The sequence below is a fragment of the Schistocerca gregaria genome, chromosome 3 (genome assembly GCF_023897955.1).
Source record: "Schistocerca gregaria isolate iqSchGreg1 chromosome 3, iqSchGreg1.2, whole genome shotgun sequence".
Taxonomy (NCBI): Eukaryota; Metazoa; Arthropoda; class Insecta; order Orthoptera; family Acrididae; genus Schistocerca; species Schistocerca gregaria.
In genome coordinates, this window is record NC_064922.1 from 19,271,695 (window position 1) to 19,288,817 (window position 17,123).

General features: G+C 49.1%; 8 non-coding genes across 8 annotated transcripts; all 8 read left to right on the top strand.

Moving 5' to 3' along the window:
* Positions 1 to 858: 858 nt before the first annotated feature.
* Positions 859 to 932, top strand: Trnaa-agc (transfer RNA alanine (anticodon AGC)). The gene has a single exon. It is a non-coding gene; the product is annotated as a tRNA-Ala (tRNA).
* A 1,392-nt stretch (positions 933 to 2,324) lies between these two features.
* Positions 2,325 to 2,399, top strand: Trnaa-agc (transfer RNA alanine (anticodon AGC)). The gene has a single exon. It is a non-coding gene; the product is annotated as a tRNA-Ala (tRNA).
* Positions 2,400 to 3,808: 1,409 nt separating this feature from the next.
* Positions 3,809 to 3,883, top strand: Trnaa-agc (transfer RNA alanine (anticodon AGC)). The gene has a single exon. It is a non-coding gene; the product is annotated as a tRNA-Ala (tRNA).
* Positions 3,884 to 5,293: 1,410 nt separating this feature from the next.
* Trnaa-agc (transfer RNA alanine (anticodon AGC)) lies at positions 5,294 to 5,368 on the top strand. The gene has a single exon. It is a non-coding gene; the product is annotated as a tRNA-Ala (tRNA).
* A 1,386-nt stretch (positions 5,369 to 6,754) lies between these two features.
* Trnaa-agc (transfer RNA alanine (anticodon AGC)) lies at positions 6,755 to 6,828 on the top strand. The gene has a single exon. It is a non-coding gene; the product is annotated as a tRNA-Ala (tRNA).
* Positions 6,829 to 8,224: 1,396 nt separating this feature from the next.
* On the top strand, positions 8,225 to 8,299 carry Trnaa-agc (transfer RNA alanine (anticodon AGC)). The gene has a single exon. It is a non-coding gene; the product is annotated as a tRNA-Ala (tRNA).
* A 4,321-nt stretch (positions 8,300 to 12,620) lies between these two features.
* On the top strand, positions 12,621 to 12,694 carry Trnaa-agc (transfer RNA alanine (anticodon AGC)). Its single transcript has one exon. It is a non-coding gene; the product is annotated as a tRNA-Ala (tRNA).
* Positions 12,695 to 14,061: 1,367 nt separating this feature from the next.
* Positions 14,062 to 14,136, top strand: Trnaa-agc (transfer RNA alanine (anticodon AGC)). Its single transcript has one exon. It is a non-coding gene; the product is annotated as a tRNA-Ala (tRNA).
* Positions 14,137 to 17,123: the final 2,987 nt, after the last annotated feature.

Sequence of the window (17,123 nt, forward strand, 5' to 3'; positions counted from 1 at the left end):
TGTTTTGCAGTTGGACGACAAGAATTTTACGCAGTAGCAAAGAGCTAGGCACTGAGTTGGCATGAACAATGGAGAGCACAATGGGGCTCGAGATGTGCTTGTTACCTCAGGTGCTGTGTGATTGTCGACAAGGAGTGAAATGGACCAATTTGTGACCGCCCTTTCAATTTAAGACGTTCAAAACAGACGGAATTTGCATTCGTAATACCAGAGCATCGAAACTATTTGGAACTCTTGTGTATATGAACGTGTCCGCGCCTTTGTATTCTGGTACCTTCGCCGCTACAAACCAACCAACCATCGTGTCCTTGCACATCAGAGTCGCAAAGAATGGAGAATAGCCAGGCTTGGTCGTGTGTGTAGCTGTAGCTCAGTTGGCAGATCGTTCGCTTAGCGTGTGAACGGTCTCGGGTTCAAGCCCTGGCTCCTCCATGTTTTGTGGTCAGTGCATGGTAAGTGTTGGTCGCGGCGAACATAAACTCACGCAAGAAGTTGCAAAACCAGCGTCACAGACTGATATGATGTATACTGTCGTAAGGAGAGCAAGGTGTAAGTGTGGGGACCGGCTGTTATCGTGGTGTCATCGGGTGCAGATCTGTCTTAGGTATCACGGCTTAACGTCATTGAAGTCTAGAGGTGGACAAGACGTTCGTCTTACTCAGAGCGGTGTCTGAACTCTATTTTCGACGTTATGCGTGCCACTTTCATTGTGGCCAACTACGATTCGATACAGAATGCACGAAACCTGAAAGACACCCTCACTGATACATAGAGAGTAGTGTTTGTGTGCGGAATAATGGGAGTGCAAGGGTCTGTGACGTTGATATGACTGTATGTAGCACTACTAGTTATCGGGGGGGTGGGCGTAGCTCAGATGGTAGAGCGCTCGCTTAGCGTGCGAGAGGTACTGGGATCGATACCCAGCGCCTCCACAATTTTTAACACAACTACATGCGCACCTTGCGATACAAGTGGAATAATTCCCAACCGGCAGAGGTGTGTAGGCAGATACAAGCGAACGATTAGCATCCACAATTGCGCCGATTTCACGTAAATCCCACTGCACGTTCCTATTCTTTGCGTGCAGTCGGCTGCTACTGGTGTTGCTGGTTGTGACTGCTGATAACAGATCCCGTAGCAATCAATTCATGGAGTGAGTTGTATGTTTTGCGATAGTCTGTCTCTGACAAGGAAGCACAGGTGATATAGGTGCGAACACAGGAAGCTTGCAGGCCCTCGCTACCTGCAGACACAGAGCAGCCACACTAGAAGAGCGGCCTAAGCCGTAAGCGAAATGTGCTCATTCGCTTTGGCGCGACGTCGAACTATAAATAAGGCTGTCACTAGCGTGAGCGTCGTGTAAAGTCGGAAAAGTCATCTGCATGGGTGATTGCCAAGTGTGGGGAGCGTTTCGTAGTACGATTAGTGCAAAGGGGACGCGGAAACTTATTGTGTCCAAGTGTTTTGCAGTTGGACGACAAGAATTTTACGCAGTAGCAAAGAGCGAGGCACTGAGTTGACATGAACAATGGAGAGCACAATGGGGCTCGAGATGTGCTTGTTACCTCAGGTGCTGTGTGATTGTCGACAAGGAGTGAAATGGACCAATTTGTGACCGCCCTTTGAATTTAAGACGTTCAAAACAGACGGAATTTGCATTCGTAATACCAGAGCATCGAAACTACTTGGAACTCTTGTGTATATGAACGTGTCCGCGCCTTTGTATTCTGTTACCTTCCCCGCTACAAACCAACCAACCATCGTGTCCTTGCACATCAGAGTCGCAAAGAATGGAGAATAGCCAGGCTTGGTCGCGTGTGTAGCTGTAGCTCAGTTGGCAGATCGTTCGCTTAGCGTGTGAACGGTCTCGGGTTCAAGCCCTGGCTCCTCCATGTTTTGTGGTCAGTGCATGGTAAGTGTTGGTCGCGGCGAACATAAACGCACGCAAGAAGTTGCAAAACAAGCGTCACAGACTGATATGATGTATACTGTCGTAAGGAGAGCAAGGTGTAAGTGTGGGGACCGGCTGTTATCGTGGTGTCATCGAGTGCAGATCTGTCTTAGGTATCACGGCTTAACGTCATTGAAGTCTAGAGTTGGACAACACGTTCGTCTTACTCAGAGCGGTGTCTGAACTCTATTTTCGACGTTATGCGTGCCACTTTCATTGTGGCCAACTACGATTCGATACAGAATGCACGAAACCTGAAAGACACCCTCACTGATTCATAGAGAGTAGTGTTTGTCTGCGGAATAATGGGAGTACAAGGGTCTGTGACGTTGATATGACTGTATGTAGCACTACTAGTTATGGGGGGGGGGGGGGGGTTGCGTAGCTCAGATGGTAGAGCGCTCGCTTAGCGTGCGAGAGGTACTGGGATCGATACCCAGCGCCTCCACAATTTTTAACACAACTACATGCGCACCTTGCGATACAAGTGGAATAATTCCCAACCGGCAGAGGTGTGTAGGCAGATACAAGCGAACGATTAGCATCCACAATTGCGCCGATTTCACGTAAATCCCACTGCACGTTCCTATTCCTTGCGTGCAGTCGGCTGCTACTGGTGTTGCTGGTTGTGACTGCTGATAACAGATGCCGTAGCAATCAATTCATGGAGTGAGTTGTATGTTTTGCGATAGTCTGTCTCTGACAAGGAAGCACAGGTGATATAGGTGCGAACACAGGAAGCTTGCAGCCCCTCGCTACCTGCACACACAGAGCAGCCACACTAGAAGAGCGGCCTAAGCCGTAGGCGAAATGTGCTCATTCGCTTTGGCGCGACGTCGAACTATAAATAAGGCTGTCACTAGCGTGAGCGTTGCGTGAGCGTCGTGTAAAGTCGGAAAAGTCATCTGCATGGGTGACTGCCAAGTGTGGGGAGCGTTTCGTAGTACGATTAGTGCAAAGGGGATGCGGAAACTTATTGTGTCCAGGTGTTTTGCAGTTGGACGACAGGAATTTTACGCAGTAGCAAAGAGCGAGGCACTGAGTTTTCATGAACAATGGAGAGCACAATGGGGCTCGAGATGTGCTTGTTACCTCAGGTGCTGTGTGATTGTCGACAAGGACTGAAATGGACCAATTTGTGACCGCCCTTTGAATTTAAGACGTTCAAAACAGACGGAATTTGCATTCGTAATACCAGAGCATCGAAACTACTTGGAACTCTTGTGTATATGAACGTGTCCGCGCCTTTGTATTCTGTTACCTTCCCCGCTACAAACCAACCAACCATCGTGTCCTTGCACATCAGAGTCGCAAAGAATGGAGAATAGCCAGGCTTGGTCGCGTGTGTAGCTGTAGCTCAGTTGGCAGATCGTTCGCTTAGCGTGTGAACGGTCTCGGGTTCAAGCCCTGGCTCCTCCATGTTTTGTGGTCAGTGCATGGTAAGTGTTGGTCGCGGCGAACATAAACGCACGCAAGAAGTTGCAAAACAAGCGTCACAGACTGATATGATGTATACTGTCGTAAGGAGAGCAAGGTGTAAGTGTGGGGACCGGCTGTTATCGTGGTGTCATCGAGTGCAGATCTGTCTTAGGTATCACGGCTTAACGTCATTGAAGTCTAGAGTTGGACAACACGTTCGTCTTACTCAGAGCGGTGTCTGAACTCTATTTTCGACGTTATGCGTGCCACTTTCATTGTGGCCAACTACGATTCGATACAGAATGCACGAAACCTGAAAGACACCCTCACTGATTCATAGAGAGTAGTGTTTGTCTGCGGAATAATGGGAGTACAAGGGTCTGTGACGTTGATATGACTGTATGTAGCACTACTAGTTATGGGGGGGGGGGGGGGGGGGGGGTTGCGTAGCTCAGATGGTAGAGCGCTCGCTTAGCGTGCGAGAGGTACTGGGATCGATACCCAGCGCCTCCACAATTTTTAACACAACTACATGCGCACCTTGCGATACAAGTGGAATAATTCCCAACCGGCAGAGGTGTGTAGGCAGATACAAGCGAACGATTAGCATCCACAATTGCGCCGATTTCACGTAAATACCACTGCACGTTCCTATTCTTTGCGTGCAGTCGGCTGCTACTGGTGTTGCTGGTTGTGACTGCTGATAACAGATGCCGTAGCAATCAGTTCATGGAGTGAGTTGTATGTTTTGCGATAGTCTGTCTCTGACAAGGAAGCACAGGTGATATAGGTGCGAACACAGGAAGCTTGCAGCCCCTCGCTACCTGCACACACAGAGCAGCCACACTAGAAGAGCGGCCTAAGCCGTAGGCGAAATGTGCTCATTCGCTTTGGCGCGACGTCGAACTATAAATAAGGCTGTCACTAGCGTGAGCGTTGCGTGAGCGTCGTGTAAAGTCGGAAAAGTCATCTGCATGGGTGACTGCCAAGTGTGGGGAGCGTTTCGTAGTACGATTAGTGCAAAGGGGATGCGGAAACTTATTGTGTCCAGGTGTTTTGCAGTTGGACGACAGGAATTTTACGCAGTAGCAAAGAGCGAGGCACTGAGTTTTCATGAACAATGGAGAGCACAATGGGGCTCGAGATGTGCTTGTTACCTCAGGTGCTGTGTGATTGTCGACAAGGACTGAAATGGACCAATTTGTGACCGCCCTTTGAATTTAAGACGTTCAAAACAGACGGAATTTGCATTCGTAATACCAGAGCATCGAAACTACTTGGAACTCTTGTGTATATGAACGTGTCCGCGCCTTTGTATTCTGGTACCTTCGCCGCTACAAACCAACCAACCATCGTGTCCTTGCACATCAGAGTCGCAAAGAATGGAGAATAGCCAGGCTTGGTCGTGTGTGTAGCTGTAGCTCAGTTGGCAGATCGTTCGCTTAGCGTGTGAACGGTCTCGGGTTCAAGCCCTGGCTCCTCCATGTTTTGTGGTCAGTGCATGGTAAGTGTTGGTCGCGGCGAACATAAACTCACGCAAGAAGTTGCAAAACCAGCGTCACAGACTGATATGATGTATACTGTCATAAGGAGAGCAAGGTGTAAGTGTGGGGACCGGCTGTTATCGTGGTGTCATCGAGTGCAGATCTGTCTTAGGTATCACGGCTTAACGTCATTGAAGTTTAGAGGTGGACAACACGTTCGTCTTACTCAGAGCGGTGTCTGAACTCTATTTTCGACGTTATGCGTGCCACTTTCATTGTGGCCAACTACGATTCGATACAGAATGCACGAAACCTGAAAGACACCCTCACTGATTCATAGAGAGTAGTGTTTGTCTGCGGAATAATGGGAGTACAAGGGTCTGTGACGTTGATATGACTGTATGTAGCACTACTAGTTATGGGGGGGGGGGGGGGGGGGGGGGGTGCGTAGCTCAGATGGTAGAGCGCTCGCTTAGCGTGCGAGAGGTACTGGGATCGATACCCAGCGCCTCCACAATTATTAACACAACTACATGCGCACCTTGCGATACAAGTGGAATAATTCCCAACCGGCAGAGGTGTGTAGGCAGATACAAGCGAACGATTAGCATCCACAATTGCGCCGATTTCACGTAAATCCCACTGCACGTTCCTATTCTTTGCGTGCAGTCGGCTGCTACTGGTGTTGCTGGTTGTGACTGCTGATAACAGATGCCGTAGCAATCAATTCATGGAGTGAGTTGTATGTTTTGCGACAGTCTGTCTCTGACAAGGAAGCACAGGTGATATAGGTGCGAACACAGGAAGCTTGCAGCCCCTCGCTACCTGCAGACACAGAGCAGCCACACTAGAAGAGCGGCCTAAGCCGTAGGCGAAATGTGCTCATTCGCTTTGGCGCGACGTCGAACTATAAATAAGGCTGTCACTAGCGTGAGCGTCGTGTAAAGTCGGAAAAGTCATCTGCATGGGTGATTGCCAAGTGTGGGGAGCGTTTCGTAGTACGATTAGTGCAAAGGGGACGCGGAAACTTATTGTGTCCAAGTGTTTTGCAGTTGCACGACAAGAATTTTACGCAGTAGCAAAGAGCTAGGCACTGAGTTGGCATGAACAATGGAGAGCACAATGGGGCTCGAGATGTGCTTGTTACCTCAGGTGCTGTGTGATTGTCGACAAGGAGTGAAATGGACCAATTTGTGACCGCCCTTTGAATTTAAGACGTTCAAAACAGACGGAATTTGCATTCGTAATACCAGAGCATCGAAACTATTTGGAACTCTTGTGTATATGAACGTGTCCGCGCCTTTGTATTCTGGTACCTTCGCCGCTACAAACCAACCAACCATCGTGTCCTTGCACATCAGAGTCGCAAAGAATGGAGAATAGCCAGGCTTGGTCGTGTGTGTAGCTGTAGCTCAGTTGGCAGATCGTTCGCTTAGCGTGTGAACGGTCTCGGGTTCAAGCCCTGGCTCCTCCATGTTTTGTGGTCAGTGCATGGTAAGTGTTGGTCGCGGCGAACATAAACTCACGCAAGAAGTTGCAAAACCAGCGTCACAGACTGATATGATGTATACTGTCGTAAGGAGAGCAAGGTGTAAGTGTGGGGACCGGCTGTTATCGTGGTGTCATCGGGTGCAGATCTGTCTTAGGTATCACGGCTTAACGTCATTGAAGTCTAGAGGTGGACAACACGTTCGTCTTACTCAGAGCGGTGTCTGAACTCTATTTTCGACGTTATGCGTGCCACTTTCATTGTGGCCAACTACGATTCGATACAGAATGCACGAAACCTGAAAGACACCCTCACTGATACATAGAGAGTAGTGTTTGTCTGCGGAATAATGGGAGTGCAAGGGTCTGTGACGTTGATATGACTGTATGTAGCACTACTAGTTATCGGGGGGGTGGGCGTAGCTCAGATGGTAGAGCGCTCGCTTAGCGTGCGAGAGGTACTGGGATCGATACCCAGCGCCTCCAGAATTTTTAACACAACTACATGCGCACCTTGCGATACAAGTGGAATAATTCCCAACCGGCAGAGGTGTGTAGGCAGATACAAGCGAACGATTAGCATCCACAATTGCGCCGATTTCACGTAAATCCCACTGCACGTTCCTATTCTTTGCGTGCAGTCGGCTGCTACTGGTGTTGCTGGTTGTGACTGCTGATAACAGATCCCGTAGCAATCAATTCATGGAGTGAGTTGTATGTTTTGCGATAGTCTGTCTCTGACAAGGAAGCACAGGTGATATAGGTGCGAACACAGGAAGCTTGCAGGCCCTCGCTACCTGCAGACACAGAGCAGCCACACTAGAAGAGCGGCCTAAGCCGTAAGCGAAATGTGCTCATTCGCTTTGGCGCGACGTCGAACTATAAATAAGGCTGTCACTAGCGTGAGCGTCGTGTAAAGTCGGAAAAGTCATCTGCATGGGTGATTGCCAAGTGTGGGGAGCGTTTCGTAGTACGATTAGTGCAAAGGGGACGCGGAAACTTATTGTGTCCAAGTGTTTTGCAGTTGGACGACAAGAATTTTACGCAGTAGCAAAGAGCGAGGCACTGAGTTGACATGAACAATGGAGAGCACAATGGGGCTCGAGATGTGCTTGTTACCTCAGGTGCTGTGTGATTGTCGACAAGGAGTGAAATGGACCAATTTGTGACCGCCCTTTGAATTTAAGACGTTCAAAACAGACGGAATTTGCATTCGTAATACCAGAGCATCGAAACTACTTGGAACTCTTGTGTATATGAACGTGTCCGCGCCTTTGTATTCTGTTACCTTCCCCGCTACAAACCAACCAACCATCGTGTCCTTGCACATCAGAGTCGCAAAGAATGGAGAATAGCCAGGCTTGGTCGCGTGTGTAGCTGTAGCTCAGTTGGCAGATCGTTCGCTTAGCGTGTGAACGGTCTCGGGTTCAAGCCCTGGCTCCTCCATGTTTTGTGGTCAGTGCATGGTAAGTGTTGGTCGCGGCGAACATAAACGCACGCAAGAAGTTGCAAAACAAGCGTCACAGACTGATATGATGTATACTGTCGTAAGGAGAGCAAGGTGTAAGTGTGGGGACCGGCTGTTATCGTGGTGTCATCGAGTGCAGATCTGTCTTAGGTATCACGGCTTAACGTCATTGAAGTCTAGAGTTGGACAACACGTTCGTCTTACTCAGAGCGGTGTCTGAACTCTATTTTCGACGTTATGCGTGCCACTTTCATTGTGGCCAACTACGATTCGATACAGAATGCACGAAACCTGAAAGACACCCTCACTGATTCATAGAGAGTAGTGTTTGTCTGCGGAATAATGGGAGTACAAGGGTCTGTGACGTTGATATGACTGTATGTAGCACTACTAGTTATGGGGGGGGGGGGGAGGGGGGTTGCGTAGCTCAGATGGTAGAGCGCTCGCTTAGCGTGCGAGAGGTACTGGGATCGATACCCAGCGCCTCCACAATTTTTAACACAACTACATGCGCACCTTGCGATACAAGTGGAATAATTCCCAACCGGCAGAGGTGTGTAGGCAGATACAAGCGAACGATTAGCATCCACAATTGCGCCGATTTCACGTAAATCCCACTGCACGTTCCTATTCTTTGCGTGCAGTCGGCTGCTACTGGTGTTGCTGGTTGTGACTGCTGATAACAGATGCCGTAGCAATCAATTCATGGAGTGAGTTGTATGTTTTGCGATAGTCTGTCTCTGACAAGGAAGCACAGGTGATATAGGTGCGAACACAGGAAGCTTGCAGCCCCTCGCTACCTGCACACACAGAGCAGCCACACTAGAAGAGCGGCCTAAGCCGTAGGCGAAATGTGCTCATTCGCTTTGGCGCGACGTCGAACTATAAATAAGGCTGTCACTAGCGTGAGCGTTGCGTGAGCGTCGTGTAAAGTCGGAAAAGTCATCTGCATGGGTGATTGCCAAGTGTGGGGAGCGTTTCGTAGTACGATTAGTGCAAAGGGGATGCGGAAACTTATTGTGTCCAAGTGTTTTGCAGTTGGACGACAAGAATTTTACGCAGTAGCAAAGAGCGAGGCACTGAGTTGGCATGAACAATGGAGAGCACAATGGGGCTCGAGATGTGCTTGTTACCTCAGGTGCTGTGTGATTGTCGACAAGGAGTGAAATGGACCAATTTGTGACCGCCCTTTGAATTTAAAACGTTCAAAACAGACGGAATTTGCATTCGTAATACCAGAGCATCGAAACTACTTGGAACTCTTGTGTATATGAACGTGTCCGCGCCTTTGTATTCTGGTACCTTCGCCGCTACAAACCAACCAACCATCGTGTCCTTGCACATCAGAGTCGCAAAGAATGGAGAATAGCCAGGCTTGGTCGTGTGTGTAGCTGTAGCTCAGTTGGCAGATCGTTCGCTTAGCGTGTGAACGGTCTCGGGTTCAAGCCCTGGCTCCTCCATGTTTTGTGGTCAGTGCATGGTAAGTGTTGGTCGCGGCGAACATAAACTCACGCAAGAAGTTGCAAAACCAGCGTCACAGACTGATATGATGTATACTGTCATAAGGAGAGCAAGGTGTAAGTGTGGGGACCGGCTGTTATCGTGGTGTCATCGAGTGCAGATCTGTCTTAGGTATCACGGCTTAACGTCATTGAAGTTTAGAGGTGGACAACACGTTCGTCTTACTCAGAGCGGTGTCTGAACTCTATTTTCGACGTTATGCGTGCCACTTTCATTGTGGCCAACTACGATTCGATACAGAATGCACGAAACCTGAAAGACACCCTCACTGATTCATAGAGAGTAGTGTTTGTCTGCGGAATAATGGGAGTACAAGGGTCTGTGACGTTGATATGACTGTATGTAGCACTGCTAGTTATCGGGGGGGGGGGGGGGGTGGTAGCTCAGATGGTAGAGCACTCGCTTAGCGTGCGAGAGGTACTGGGATCGATACCCAGCGCCTCCACAATTTTTAACACACCTACATGCGCACCTTGCGATACAAGTGGAATAATTCCCAACCGGCAGAGGTGTGTAGGCAGATACAAGCGAACGATTAGCATCCACAATTGCGCCGATTTCACGTAAATCCCACTGCACGTTCCTATTCTTTGCGTGCAGTCGGCTGCTACTGGTGTTGCTGGTTGTGACTGCTGATAACAGATGCCGTAGCAATCAATTCATGGAGTGAGTTGTATGTTTTGCGATAGTCTGTCTCTGACAAGGAAGCACAGGTGATATAGGTGCGAACACAGGAAGCTTGCAGGCCCTCGCTACCTGCAGACACAGAGCAGCCACACTAGAAGAGCGGCCTAAGCCGTAGGCGAAATGTGCTCATTCGCTTTGGCGCGACGTCGAACTATAAATAAGGCTGTCACTAGCGTGAGCGTCGTGTAAAGTCGGAAAAGTCATCTGCATGGGTGATTGCCAAGTGTGGGGAGCGTTTCGTAGTACGATTAGTGCAAAGGGGATGCGGAAACTTATTGTGTCCAAGTGTTTTGCAGTTGGACGACAAGAATTTTACGCAGTAGCAAAGGGCGAGGCACTGAGTTGGCATGAACAATGGAGAGCACAATGGGGCTCGAGATGTGCTTGTTACCTCAGGTGCTGTGTGATTGTCGACAAGGACTGAAATGGACCAATTTGTGACCGCCCTTTGAATTTAAAACGTTCAAAACAGACGGAATTTGCATTCGTAATACCAGAGCATCGAAACTACTTGGAACTCTTGTGTATATGAACGTGTCCGCGCCTTTGTATTCTGGTACCTTCGCCGCTACAAACCAACCAACCATCGTGTCCTTGCACATCAGAGTCGCAAAGAATGGAGAATAGCCAGGCTTGGTCGTGTGTGTAGCTGTAGCTCAGTTGGCAGATCGTTCGCTTAGCGTGTGAACGGTCTCGGGTTCAAGCCCTGGCTCCTCCATGTTTTGTGGTCAGTGCATGGTAAGTGTTGGTCGCGGCGAACATAAACTCACGCAAGAAGTTGCAAAACCAGCGTCACAGACTGATATGATGTATACTGTCATAAGGAGAGCAAGGTGTAAGTGTGGGGACCGGCTGTTATCGTGGTGTCATCGAGTGCAGATCTGTCTTAGGTATCACGGCTTAACGTCATTGAAGTTTAGAGGTGGACAACACGTTCGTCTTACTCAGAGCGGTGTCTGAACTCTATTTTCGACGTTATGCGTGCCACTTTCATTGTGGCCAACTACGATTCGATACAGAATGCACGAAACCTGAAAGACACCCTCACTGATTCATAGAGAGTAGTGTTTGTCTGCGGAATAATGGGAGTACAAGGGTCTGTGACGTTGATATGACTGTATGTAGCACTGCTAGTTATCGGGGGGGGTGGTAGCTCAGATGGTAGAGCACTCGCTTAGCGTGCGAGAGGTACTGGGATCGATACCCAGCGCCTCCACAATTTTTAACACACCTACATGCGCACCTTGCGATACAAGTGGAATAATTCCCAACCGGCAGAGGTGTGTAGGCAGATACAAGCGAACGATTAGCATCCACAATTGCGCCGATTTCACGTAAATCCCACTGCACGTTCCTATTCTTTGCGTGCAGTCGGCTGCTACTGGTGTTGCTGGTTGTGACTGCTGATAACAGATGCCGTAGCAATCAATTCATGGAGTGAGTTGTATGTTTTGCGATAGTCTGTCTCTGACAAGGAAGCACAGGTGATATAGGTGCGAACACAGGAAGCTTGCAGCCCCTCGCTACCTGCACACACAGAGCAGCCACACTAGAAGAGCGGCCTAAGCCGTAGGCGAAATGTGCTCATTCGCTTTGGCGCGACGTCGAACTATAAATAAGGCTGTCACTAGCGTGAGCGTCGTGTAAAGTCGGAAAAGTCATCTGCATGGGTGATTGCCAAGTGTGGGGAGCGTTTCGTAGTACGATTAGTGCAAAGGGGATGCGGAAACTTATTGTGTCCAAGTGTTTTGCAGTTGGACGACAAGAATTTTACGCAGTAGCAAAGAGCTAGGCACTGAGTTGGCATGAACAATGGAGAGCACAATGGGGCTCGAGATGTGCTTGTTACCTCAGGTGCTGTGTGATTGTCGACAAGGAGTGAAATGGACCAATTTGTGACCGCCCTTTCAATTTAAGACGTTCAAAACAGACGGAATTTGCATTCGTAATACCAGAGCATCGAAACTACTTGGAACTCTTGTGTATATGAACGTGTCCGCGCCTTTGTATTCTGGTACCTTCGCCGCTACAAACCAACCAACCATCGTGTCCTTGCACATCAGAGTCGCAAAGAATGGAGAATAGCCAGGCTTGGTCGTGTGTGTAGCTGTAGCTCAGTTGGCAGATCGTTCGCTTAGCGTGTGAACGGTCTCGGGTTCAAGCCCTGGCTCCTCCATGTTTTGTGGTCAGTGCATGGTAAGTGTTGGTCGCGGCGAACATAAACTCACGCAAGAAGTTGCAAAACCAGCGTCACAGACTGATATGATGTATACTGTCGTAAGGAGAGCAAGGTGTAAGTGTGGGGACCGGCTGTTATCGTGGTGTCATCGGGTGCAGATCTGTCTTAGGTATCACGGCTTAACGTCATTGAAGTCTAGAGGTGGACAAGACGTTCGTCTTACTCAGAGCGGTGTCTGAACTCTATTTTCGACGTTATGCGTGCCACTTTCATTGTGGCCAACTACGATTCGATACAGAATGCACGAAACCTGAAAGACACCCTCACTGATACATAGAGAGTAGTGTTTGTGTGCGGAATAATGGGAGTGCAAGGGTCTGTGACGTTGATATGACTGTATGTAGCACTACTAGTTATCGGGGGGGTGGGCGTAGCTCAGATGGTAGAGCGCTCGCTTAGCGTGCGAGAGGTACTGGGATCGATACCCAGCGCCTCCACAATTTTTAACACAACTACATGCGCACCTTGCGATACAAGAGGTGTGTAGGCAGATACAAGCGAACGATTAGCATCCACAATTGCGCCGATTTCACGTAAATCCCACTGCACGTTCCTATTCTTTGCGTGCAGTCGGCTGCTACTGGTGTTGCTGGTTGTGACTGCTGATAACAGATCCCGTAGCAATCAATTCATGGAGTGAGTTGTATGTTTTGCGATAGTCTGTCTCTGACAAGGAAGCACAGGTGATATAGGTGCGAACACAGGAAGCTTGCAGCCCCTCGCTACCTGCAGACACAGAGCAGCCACACTAGAAGAGCGGCCTAAGCCGTAAGCGAAATGTGCTCATTCGCTTTGGCGCGACGCCGAACTATAAATAAGGCTGTCACTAGCGTGAGCGTCGTGTAAAGTCGGAAAAGTCATCTGCATGGGTGATTGCCAAGTGTGGGGAGCGTTTCGTAGTACGATTAGTGCAAAGGGGACGCGGAAACTTATTGTGTCCAAGTGTTTTGCAGTTGGACGACAAGAATTTTACGCAGTAGCAAAGAGCGAGGCACTGAGTTGACATGAACAATGGAGAGCACAATGGGGCTCGAGATGTGCTTGTTACCTCAGGTGCTGTGTGATTGTCGACAAGGAGTGAAATGGACCAATTTGTGACCGCCCTTTCAATTTAAGACGTTCAAAACAGACGGAATTTGCATTCGTAATACCAGAGCATCGAAACTACTTGGAACTCTTGTGTATATGAACGTGTCCCCGCCTTTGTATTCTGTTACCTTCGCCGCTACAAACCAACCAACCATCGTGTCCTTGCACATCAGAGTCGCAAAGAATGGAGAATAGCCAGGCTTGGTCGCGTGTGTAGCTGTAGCTCAGTTGGCAGATCGTTCGCTTAGCGTGTGAACGGTCTCGGGTTCAAGCCCTGGCTCCTCCATGTTTTGTGGTCAGTGCATGGTAAGTGTTGGTCGCGGCGAACATAAACGCACGCAAGAAGTTGCAAAACAAGCGTCACAGACTGATATGATGTATACTGTCGTAAGGAGAGCAGGGTGTAAGTGTGGGGACCGGCTGTTATCGTGGTGTCATCGAGTGCAGATCTGTATTAGGTATCACGGCTTAACGTCATTGAAGTCTAGAGTTGGACAACACGTTCGTCTTACGCAGAGCGGTGTCTGAACTCTATTTTCGAAGTTATGCGTGCCACTTTCATTGTGGCCAACTACGATTCGATACAGAATGCACGAAACCTGAAAGACACCCTCACTGATTCATAGAGAGTAGTGTTTGTCTGCGGAATAATGGGAGTACAAGGGTCTGTGACGTTGATATGACTGTATGTAGCACTACTAGTTATGGGGGGGGGGGGGGTGCGTAGCTCAGATGGTAGAGCGCTCGCTTAGCGTGCGAGAGGTACTGGGATCGATACCCAGCGCCTCCACAATTTTTAACACAACTACATGCGCACCTTGCGATACAAGTGGAATAATTCCCAACCGGCAGAGGTGTGTAGGCAGATACAAGCGAACGATTAGCATCCACAATTGCGCCGATTTCACGTAAATCCCACTGCACGTTCCTATTCTTTGCGTGCAGTCGGCTGCTACTGGTGTTGCTGGTTGTGACTGCTGATAACAGATGCCGTAGCAATCAATTCATGGAGTGAGTTGTATGTTTTGCGATAGTCTGTCTCTGACAAGGAAGCACAGGTGATATAGGTGCGAACACAGGAAGCTTGCAGCCCCTCGCTACCTGCACACACAGAGCAGCCACACTAGAAGAGCGGCCTAAGCCGTAGGCGAAATGTGCTCATTCGCTTTGGCGCGACGTCGAACTATAAATAAGGCTGTCACTAGCGTGAGCGTTGCGTGAGCGTCGTGTAAAGTCGGAAAAGTCATCTGCATGGGTGATTGCCAAGTGTGGGGAGCGTTTCGTAGTACGATTAGTGCAAAGGGGATGCGGAAACTTATTGTGTCCAAGTGTTTTGCAGTTGGACGACAAGAATTTTACGCAGTAGCAAAGAGCGAGGCACTGAGTTGGCATGAACAATGGAGAGCACAATGGGGCTCGAGATGTGCTTGTTACCTCAGGTGCTGTGTGATTGTCGACAAGGACTGAAATGGACCAATTTGTGACCGCCCTTTGAATTTAAAACGTTCAAAACAGACGGAATTTGCATTCGTAATACCAGAGCATCGAAACTACTTGGAACTCTTGTGTATATGAACGTGTCCGCGCCTTTGTATTCTGGTACCTTCGCCGCTACAAACCAACCAACCATCGTGTCCTTGCACATCAGAGTCGCAAAGAATGGAGAATAGCCAGGCTTGGTCGTGTGTGTAGCTGTAGCTCAGTTGGCAGATCGTTCGCTTAGCGTGTGAACGGTCTCGGGTTCAAGCCCTGGCTCCTCCATGTTTTGTGGTCAGTGCATGGTAAGTGTTGGTCGCGGCGAACATAAACTCACGCAAGAAGTTGCAAAACCAGCGTCACAGACTGATATGATGTATACTGTCATAAGGAGAGCAAGGTGTAAGTGTGGGGACCGGCTGTTATCGTGGTGTCATCGAGTGCAGATCTGTCTTAGGTATCACGGCTTAACGTCATTGAAGTCTAGAGGTGGACAAGACGTTCGTCTTACTCAGAGCGGTGTCTGAACTCTATTTTCGACGTTATGCGTGCCACTTTCATTGTGGCCAACTACGATTCGATGCAGAATGCACGAAACCTGAAAGACACCCTCACTGATACATAGAGAGTAGTGTTTGTCTGCGGAATAATGGGAGTGCAAGGGTCTGTGACGTTGATATGACTGTATGTAGCACTACTAGTTATCGGGGGGGGTGGTAGCTCAGATGGTAGAGCACTCGCTTAGCGTGCGAGAGGTACTGGGATCGATACCCAGCGCCTCCACAATTTTTAACACACCTACATGCGCACCTTGCGATACAAGTGGAATAATTCCCAACCGGCAGAGGTGTGTAGGCAGATACAAGCGAACGATTAGCATCCACAATTGCGCCGATTTCACGTAAATCCCACTGCACGTTCCTATTCTTTGCGTGCAGTCGGCTGCTACTGGTGTTGCTGGTTGTGACTGCTGATAACAGATGCCGTAGCAATCAATTCATGGAGTGAGTTGTATGTTTTGCGATAGTCTGTCTCTGACAAGGAAGCACAGGTGATATAGGTGCGAACACAGGAAGCTTGCAGCCCCTCGCTACCTGCACACACAGAGCAGCCACACTAGAAGAGCGGCCTAAGCCGTAGGCGAAATGTGCTCATTCGCTTTGGCGCGACGTCGAACTATAAATAAGGCTGTCACTAGCGTGAGCGTCGTGTAAAGTCGGAAAAGTCATCTGCATGGGTGATTGCCAAGTGTGGGGAGCGTTTCGTAGTACGATTAGTGCAAAGGGGATGCGGAAACTTATTGTGTCCAAGTGTTTTGCAGTTGGACGACAAGAATTTTACGCAGTAGCAAAGAGCTAGGCACTGAGTTGGCATGAACAATGGAGAGCACAATGGGGCTCGAGATGTGCTTGTTACCTCAGGTGCTGTGTGATTGTCGACAAGGAGTGAAATGGACCAATTTGTGACCGCCCTTTGAATTTAAGACGTTCAAAACAGACGGAATTTGCATTCGTAATACCAGAGCATCGAAACTACTTGGAACTCTTGTGTATATGAACGTGTCCGCGCCTTTGTATTCTGGTACCTTCGCCGCTACAAACCAACCAACCATCGTGTCCTTGCACATCAGAGTCGCAAAGAATGGAGAATAGCCAGGCTTGGTCGTGTGTGTAGCTGTAGCTCAGTTGGCAGATCGTTCGCTTAGCGTGTGAACGGTCTCGGGTTCAAGCCCTGGCTCCTCCATGTTTTGTGGTCAGTGCATGGTAAGTGTTGGTCGCGGCGAACATAAAATCACGCAAGAAGTTGCAAAACCAGCGTCACAGACTGATATGATGTATACTGTCGTAAGGAGAGCAAGGTGTAAGTGTGGGGACCGGCTGTTATCGTGGTGTCATCGAGTGCAGATCTGTCTTAGGTATCACGGCTTAACGTCATTGAAGTCTAGAGGTGGACAACACGTTCGTCTTACTCAGAGCGGTGTCTGAACTCTATTTTCGACGTTATGCGTGCCACTTTCATTGTGGCCAACTACGATTCGATACAGAATGCACGAAACCTGAAAGACACCCTCACTGATACATAGAGAGTAGTGTTTGTGTGCGGAATAATGGGAGTGCAAGGGTCTGTGACGTTGATATGACTGTATGTAGCACTGCTAGTTATCGGGGGGGGGGGGGGTGGTAGCTCAGATGGTAGAGCACTCGCTTAGCGTGCGAGAGGTACTGGGATCGATACCCAGCGCCTCCACAATTTTTAACACACCTACATGCGCACCTTGCGATACAAGTGGAATAATTCCCA